The sequence below is a fragment of the Crinia signifera genome, unplaced genomic scaffold, assembly GCF_055691185.1.
Source record: "Crinia signifera unplaced genomic scaffold, ASM5569118v1 HAP2_SCAFFOLD_89, whole genome shotgun sequence".
In the NCBI taxonomy this organism is placed as follows: domain Eukaryota; kingdom Metazoa; phylum Chordata; class Amphibia; order Anura; family Myobatrachidae; genus Crinia; species Crinia signifera.
In genome coordinates this window covers 638,107-647,110 of record NW_028142806.1, presented here as the reverse complement: position 1 = coordinate 647,110, position 9,004 = coordinate 638,107, and the positions used below count along the sequence as shown (strand labels likewise).

General features: G+C 51.3%; 2 pseudogenes; one reads left to right on the top strand and one right to left on the bottom strand.

Moving 5' to 3' along the window:
- Positions 1–502: 502 nt before the first annotated feature.
- LOC146056792 (5S ribosomal RNA) lies at positions 503–621 on the bottom strand (annotated as a pseudogene).
- Positions 622–7,380: 6,759 nt separating this feature from the next.
- Positions 7,381–7,499, top strand: LOC146056791 (5S ribosomal RNA; annotated as a pseudogene).
- Positions 7,500–9,004: the final 1,505 nt, after the last annotated feature.

Here is a 9,004-nt window from a genome sequence, read left to right as displayed (position 1 = left end):
TCAGAATATCAACTGAGAATAGAGGTAGTCTATAGAAGAAGACTAAAGAAGAACCAACAAGGTTTTTGGGGCACACTTGATATAATATACAGTTAAATGGATGTACAGATGATGTAACAATAAAACGTAACTTTTAATTGAAAGCTTAATTAATAAAATAGGTTCATATAACTATATCCACACACCATTTATGTGATTATCGGAGAGCACCATACGTGATGGACTCCCGCCACTTATTATGACAATATCAAGAATAAAGATAATTCAACAAGAGCGAAAATGTTTCGGTAGAGTGTTGCCTAGTACCAATTTTTATATATAATATACGGTATCGGCAATCGGACAGGGCATAGGTCACTGCGCACCACCACTACGATATCCACCACAGTGTCGGCAGAGATGGGTATGGACAGTTGGGGCATGAGAGGAAAAGAGAAGGAGGGGGTCCAAGTTTGTTGTGGCTGCACCTCAACAGTATTAACAGGCGTACTGCCCCAGTGGATGAATACAGCACTGGATATTCCCTATAGGTCCCCCATATAGGTACTTATCCAGCCTCTCACTGCTTAGCTTCTGTGTTCGGATGGATTACAGGCGGTCCAGTGAAGTATGGCTGTATGGCCCTCGCTGGTTAATTCCGATGTCAATTTTGAGGGTGAGCCAAAGTAAGCTTCTGCTGTCCTAACCGTTCAGAGCAAGGCAGACCTGTTACCCATGTAGCATTGCAGGAGTGCTTGTGCTGGCTGGATGGATGAGAGAGCCACGAAGAATAGATAGTTTAGTCCTGGGCAGGAGCATGGGAGGCTGCAGAGGGTGCTGGCCGTGTGGTGCGCGCTATTGCGCCGTGTGCGGGGTGACAGCGGGACGGCTGGAAGATAACTCCGTCTCAGTTTGGAGTTTTCAGCCGGCACTGGTGGGGGCGGTGGGCGTGACCACGTGCGTCCTGACACGTGTTTCGCGTAAAGCTTGGTCACAGGGGTGTGACGGAGTTATCTTCCAGCCGTCCCGCTGTCACCCCGCACACGGCGCAATAGCGCGCACCACACGGCCAGCACCCTCTGCAGCCTCCCATGCTCCTGTCCTGGACTTGCACCCAACTCAAGAGCAGTGTCCTCCCCACCGGCCGCAGCCGGCGCAGGTAACGGGGTTAACCCCCCACACCCTGGTCTCACGGGCAACAATCATCCCTATTGTTCCCTTTAATACCCACCTAATTTTGAAAAGAGGGATTCTCTAAAGTGAGACTGCATGAGTCTGTGTGGCATTTAATAGCATTATCTGCATATTTATCTGCTTGATCACTAGATTTGTCTATATGGTACTAGTAGAATATTAACCCCTTAGTTGCAAGTTATTGATTTGCCTACTGCATTTGTGCTTGTATTTAACCCTGCATACCTGGTGACAGCATACATTCTCTCCAGGTTATATTGCTAATACCTGTTTTCCAAAACACTCTGCAGTGTGGTTCTCTGTGATGTATAGTAACCTATCACTCATGCATGTCATTTAGACGTCTGATACCTAATACTACCCGTTTAATCAGTGTCTGATTACATCCACATGGTCTGTTGGGAGACCTCACACTTACTACCAAGTTGTGTTTATATCTACTGCAGCACAGAATTCTAAGGACTGAATCATTCATTATTCTCAGCCCTAATTACCCCAATCAATAACTGGACTCCCCGGTTTGTTTCTGGTGTCTTTTGTAACATATACATTGACACTAGGGACCAATCTCCCTCCTATCTAGGGACCGTGGGTACATTTACCATTTTTTCTTCATAAAATGAATTTTCTCTAAAGCCCTAAGGGCTCTTATTCCCTCATCCCTATCCCTCCCCGTCCTCTTTCATCTTAGAGGAAGCTATCGCATGATCCTCTGACTCTCATCAAATCATCCGATGCTAGCATGATATTTGACAGCAGAGATGAGGGTTCTGTTTGTTAGCACCTCCCATCACTAAACTATCCATTCTTCGTGGCTCTCTCATCCATCCAGCCAGCACAAGTGTGGCACCCCACTGCCAAGGTGCCCCTTGTGTGGTGCCTCAGGTGGAATTTATTGACCAGAAATCCTTTTCCTGCCTAGCAGGCACGGAAGGGGTTAATGAGCCCAGTGAGCGCCCAGCTCCTGTTCACGTGAAAGGAGCCTGCCTGGCGCTGGAATGGCGCGAAGGAACAGGGGTCAGAGGTGAGCCCCATGGTGTCGGCGTGAGGAAGGAGGGCATAAAAGACTGACCTGAGAGCAGAGAGGAGAGCTGCAGCGAAAGCGTGACTGATGAGCAGAGCGGCGTGAGGAGAACAGAAGACTGCGCGTCACCCAGCCTGAAGCCTCCGGCGGTGATTGACAGCGGGCGCCCGGCAGCGTGTAGGCAGAAGAGGCACCGAGAAGGGAGAGAAGAAAACGGAGCCTCTGAAGAAGGTGCCACTAACCTGCTAGCAGAGCGGTGCGCAGCGGAAGACTGACACGGGGAAAGCGTGCCGGGGAGCTGTGAGAGACGCCGTGTCAAGCTGAAGCAGTCTCCAGCAGCAGGCGTCCCAGCGGTGAGGAGACCGGGAGCAGCAGAGGGGAGAAGACACCCCCAGCCGACGTGAGTGACAGCGGGCGGAGAGCGGAGCGCCGGGTCACGTCACAGAAGACTGCCGGTGTCCAGGGAAGATGCTGCCTGCACCTAGAAGAGAAGATGCTGCTGACGCCGCGGGACAGGAGAAGCTGCAGTGACCCCCGCCGACCTGTGGGAGCAGAGAAAAGACCCAGAAGCCGGGAGCCGTATCGATACTGGCAGGAGCCGGCAACGGAAGCCGATTGATCAGGTACTCATTGCCACCCACCTGGCCAGCACCCTGTGAGCCCAAGCCCCTCCCGGAGACCTTGTCCCTTGGGACGTTCAGTATTATCCCCTTCCACAAGGGTCCCTGGGGGAAGATAGACTTCCACTTAATTAACAGTCCTGCCGCCCTGTTGTGCCATTGTGGGTCTGCCTGGCCATACCCACCCATTGGGACATTGCCTCACCGCAGTATTTAAGTAAAGAGGACACTTGCCTGTGCCACTGACCCAATTGCCCGGTTAAGCCCAGCCCTAGCGACAAGTTGCCACAGTACTAGCAGGGAGTTACCCAGGGAGCGGGGACTCGCCTGTACCCCTAAGGGGACCGTTATCTTGCCGTAGTCTTTTTATAAAAGTGTGCACACTTAGGTAGGCCCGTTGCTCACCCAGAGGATTGAACGTCGTGGGACCTTTATTTGAGTTTAGGGACACTTACTCACATCCGAGACTGTAATGTAAATGTATTGGTAAGGTGTATGGTGCCCTCTGGTGGACGTTCTTTAGTGAAGCAGTTCAGTATCCTTTTGTAATATCTATCTTTATTACAGCTCTTTTATTCCTAGTTTATTTGTCGCATTATTCTGTCATTATCGTTGTTGCTATTTTATGTGTCATCCCTTAGTCTTACGGTACCGTAGGTAGAATTGCTCATGACCAAAGCAGTCTGAGCTTTGATACGGACTGAGGTGGTCATTGGTTCCTAGAGTGTTTTACAGGGATATTTATTCATTCATTTGTGTAGTCTGTACTATAAGTGTGATGTTATTATATTTCATTGAGAAAACCGCAGCAACCGTGCCGTATTTTCCATTTAATAAATATCAGTTGCTGCCAGCTGTGGTTGTTTTGTGCTTTTTTGTGGGTTCTCTCCCGGGTGTTCCATCCCCTGCCACAGGTGCGTCTTCATCAGCAGAAAGGGCCGTGAAGACTCCCAAGTGCACAGCCGTCGTCTGAGGCGGGAATGGTAATTGGACAGCTGAAAGGGGCGGCGCGACCAGAGGTCCGGTCATGGTCGGCGGAAGAAAGGAAGTCAGCTGATGGCATACTGAAGAAGCTGGCCGGCATCTTCAACGCACAATCCGCTGCAGAATTGAAACGGCGACTGTATGCTCGGAAACAGCAGCCTCAGGAGACCCTGCGGGACTTCGCCATAGGACTGCAGGAAGCGATGCGGGCCATTCAAGCGAGAACCCCACAAGACGTTACTCCAGTGGATGAGACGCTGATTGACATTTTCATTGAAGGAGCCCGAGGAGAGGCAATCAGGTCACAGCTGAGAATGTGGAGGCGACAGAAACCCGACTGCACCTTCCCGGAGTTTAAAGAAACCACCTTGACCATCCTGGGGTTAAATCAGAATGTCGATGAAGAAGGTGGAGCTGCGTCAGCGGGAATGGAGGATGATGAGGTGGAACAAGCCCAGTTCTTCCCAAGATTTGAACCCAGAAAGACCAAGCCCACAGTAACACAACAAGCCCAGGCGACTTCGAATCAGATGGAAACCCTCACCACGGCAGTCACAGAAATGATGAGAGAGCTACGGGACATGCGAAAGGAACAGAATGAAACCCGTCAAGGAGGATGGCAACGTGACTCAGGTGGAAGAGGCAGGCGACAGTGGGACATCCCACGAATGTCGGGCAGGCGCTCCACAGATCAGTTTGATGCCCAAGGAAGGCCCATCTGCCGCCGATGTAAACTCAGCGGGCATGTCGAACGAGAGTGCGACAAACAGCCTTTAAACGACTCAACCCCGAGGCCAGGGACCGACCCTCGGGAGGAACCTCGCCAGTAGGTCCGCCAACCCAAGAGTGGTGGCCGCAGTTCGTTGGCAAGTGCCCCCACTTGAAGATCAAGGTGAACGGAGTGGAAATGGCAGCTCTCTTGGACACCGGGTCCCAGGTGACAACGATACAACTGGATGCGTTTCAACGCTATTGGAGAGAGGAAGAGATAGTGTCACCCCCGACCCCGTGGCTTAGTCTGCTGGCCAGTAACGGACAGCCAATTGAGTTCAGCGGCTATTGGGAAGCAGATCTCAACATTGGAGATGCCCGACTAGAACGTCAGGGCTGCTTGGTCACGTCCACCTGCAACGAACATCTACCCCCGGTCATCCTGGGAATGAACGTCCTAAAAAATTGCCCAGACAAGCTGGTGGAAGCTCTCCGGATCAAGATGCGGGCTGCCGCCCCGAAAGAGCGAAGAGCCATGCAGCAGACAGTGCGCCTGATCGAAGGGCACAAGCGCTTCACCAACTCACAAGGGGAAGTGGGCAAGGCGAGGATCACCGACCGACAACCCATCCTTCTGCGCCCCAATGCTGAACACGTGATCTGGTGCAAGGCCAGGATTGGCCCAGGTGGGTGAGACTATGATGCCGTCATTGAACCGTGTGACCTCGAGGGACAGCAGCCTTTTGCCGTGGCCAGGACGTTAGCCAGAGTAGAGCGTGGGAGAGTCCCCGTCCGCGTGCTGAACCCGCACAGCTATCCGGTGCGGCTGTTCCGACACTGCACAGTGGCGAACGTGGTCCTGGTTGATTTCCAGGATATCCTTGGAGAGTCTTTGCCGAAAGCCCAACTAGAAGCCGTGGTGGGTCAGTCGAGCCTGATCACAACTGAAACCGCGTGGTGGAAGGAGATACAGGTTGGCGACTCCAATACCCCAACAGAACAGCGTGAGGGCGTCCTTCAGGTCGTCTGCCGGAATGCCAGCGCGTTCAGCCAACACCCAGCCGACTTCGGACGTGCGGAAGGGGTGCAGCACCATATTCCTACCGGATCCAGCCCACCCATTAAGGAAAGACACCGGCCGCTTCCACCGGCCATGTACCAGCCAGTGAGGACCATGCTCGGAGAAATGCAGGAGGCCGGTGTGATCAAGGAAAGTCACAGCCCATGGGCCGCCCCGCTGGTCATAGTCAAGAAAAAGGACGGCAGCCTTCGCTTCTGTGTCGACTACAGGAAGCTAAACGCAGTCACCCACAAGGACGCGTACCCTCTGCCCAGGATCGAAGAGTCGCTGACGGCCCTGAAGACTGCCGTCTACTTCTCCACCTTGGATCTGACCAGCGGGTACTGGCAAATCCCGATGGCCCCCAAAGACCGGGAAAAGACAGCATTCACCACCCCCATGGGCCTCTTTGAATTTGACCGGATGCCCTTTGGGCTTTGCAATGCCCCTGCTACATTTCAAAGGGTCATGGAGCACTGTTTGGGCCACAGGAATTTTGAGATGGTCCTCCTGTATCTGGATGACGTCATCATCTTTTCCAAGACGTATGAGGACCATCTGAAGAATCTTGAAGAGGTCTTTGTGCAGCTGACGCGATGTGGCCTAAAGCTGAAACCGTCCAAGTGTCACCTCCTGAAGCCTCAAGTGCAGTACCTTGGGCACATAGTCAGTGCTGAAGGAGTGAAACCAGATCCCGAGAAGATCTGCGCGGTTCAAGACTGGCCAGCACCCAGGACGGTCAAGGACGTGCGGAGCTTCTTGGGATTCGTTGGCTATTACCGACGCTTCATCGAACACTTCGCCAAGGTGGCCGCGCCCCTCCATGAACTACTCCGCGGCAAGTCGGGTCAAGAGAAAAGGAGCACGTCCGTGGTCTCCTGGACAAGGGAACACCAGGCGTCCTTTGCCCAGCTCAAGCAGGCCCTGCTTGAAGCACCCCTCCTGGCCTATCCTGACTACGAGAAGCCCTTCCGGGTCTACACTGATGCCAGCCACCGAGGCCTGGGAGCTGTGCTCTCGCAAGTCCAGGACGGTAGGGAGAGGGTGATTGCCTACGCCAGCAGGGGCCTCAGGAAGACGGAGCGGAACAGCGAGAACTACTCCACCTTCAAGCTCGAACTGCTCGCTCTCATCTGGGCGGTGACGGAGAAGTTTAAGAATTATCTGGTTGCCACTCCCTTCGAGATAGTTACCGACAACAACCCCCTGGCCCACCTGTCAACAGCCCGACTGGGGGCACTGGAGCAGAGATGGATGGCTCGTCTAGCCAACTTTCGCTACACCGTGGTCTACCGAAGTGGCAAATCCAACGGCAACGCAGATGCCCTATCCCGCCTGCCCACTGAAGATGTTGAGGAAGAGGAGCAAGACCGGTCCGAAGATGTTGAGACCCCGGTGTTCAGGCAACCCAAGGAGTGCAGAGCGGTTGTCACCTCCGATCCCGTAGTGGCCGCTATGGACGCCTCTCCTGAGTCGGACCCCAGTGACCAGTTGGGATTCGATTGGGAGCAGATACAGGAAGGGAGTTCGGTGATCAAAGGCCTGAAAGATCTTCTCCATCAACAGAAGCGACTCACCAAGGCGCAGAGGGTCAAGGCCGACCCCGAACTGGTCAAACTGCTGAGACATCGTGACCGCCTGAGCCTCCAACAAGGACTCGTTGTGCGCACCAGCCTTGACCCTGGGACCCACCAGACACTCCTGCAATGCTACATGGGTAACAGGTCTGCCTTGCTCTGAACGGTTAGGACAGCAGAAGCTTACTTTGGCTCACCCTCAAAATTGACATCGGAATTAACCAGCGAGGGCCATACAGCCATACTTCACTGGACCGCCTGTAATCCATCCGAACACAGAAGCTAAGCAGTGAGAGGCTGGATAAGTACCTATATGGGGGACCTATAGGGAATATCCAGTGCTGTATTCATCCACTGGGGCAGCACGCCTGTTAATACTGTTGAGGTGCAGCCACAACAAACTTGGACCCCCTCCTTCTCTTTTCCTCTCATGCCCCAACTGTCCATACCCATCTCTGCCGACACTGTGGTGGATATCGTAGTGGTGGTGCGCAGTGACCTATGCCCTGTCCGATTGCCGATACCGTATATTATATATAAAAATTGGTACTAGGCAACACTCTACCGAAACATTTTCGCTCTTGTTGAATTATCTTTATTCTTGATATTGTCATAATAAGTGGCGGGAGTCCATCACGTATGGTGCTCTCCGATAATCACATAAATGGTGTGTGGATATAGTTATATGAACCTATTTTATTAATTAAGCTTTCAATTAAAAGTTACGTTTTATTGTTACATCATCTGTACATCCATTTAACTGTATATTATATCAAGTGTGCCCCAAAAACCTTGTTGGTTCTTCTTTAGTCTTCTTCTATAGACTACCTCCATTCTCAGCTTCCCTACTGGTACAGGTCCATTTGCTGCCAAGTCCTTTCCCCGTGGTCCTCTCTACGCGTTTCTCCTCCCTTTCAAGATCAGCGGCTTCCTCAGGAGTATTGGATCCAATACTCCTGAGGAAGCCGCTGATCTTGAAAGGCGGAGAAACGCGTAGAGAGGACCACGGGGAAAGGACTTGGCAGCAAATGGACCTGTACCAGTAGGGAAGCCCCAGAAATACCGCAATCAAATTTGGACTGCACCAGCGGTGGGAGCTCACCTCTGTGGATCAGGAGCCTGTCCCCTCATTCCAAACAGCAAGTAAATTCTGTTTTGCAAAGCAGCATCTAACCACTATGTGCACTTAAAGTGGGGACTGTATCTATACTAACAAACGTTAATAACAACTTATCAAGCCCTAAGACTAACCATCTGGATGATTGCATGCATAAACTAACCTGCTAAATACTAGTATCCAAGGGGAATTGTTTGTCATTTATGTATGTATGTCCTGTCCATGTTGCTGGCCACAACACAATTTTTATGAAATTTTAAAATAAATATACAATTTATTCTGCACAAGCGCTGCTTGAAATCTTTGTTTTCTTTGCTTGTTGTCTTTTTAAGGGGTTGGTAATCCCCCTTATCTAAGCAGCTGCAGTGCAGAATAATCAGCAAACAGCGCTCATACCTGTGCTATATTGTTTTGAAAAGAAAACGATGAACTGACAAAAATACGCAATGACATCCTCCTGAAGATGGAAATTTGAGCCTCCGCCTGTGCACAGCACGTTATACAGTCTTGTGTCTGTGTGTTTTTAAATGTCAATAAATAATAATTATATCCTTTTAATTTATTGCTAATGTTGTTCCTCTCAATACCTGAGACCATAATGTAAGTATCGAAAATGACTGTAAGTTTACTGATTGGTCACAAACATGCCCATGTCACGTATAGAAGTAGCACATTATATCCCTGTAGATTGTAAGCTTGTTGTGAGCATGGCGGTGATTCTGGTTCATTCGCTATTTA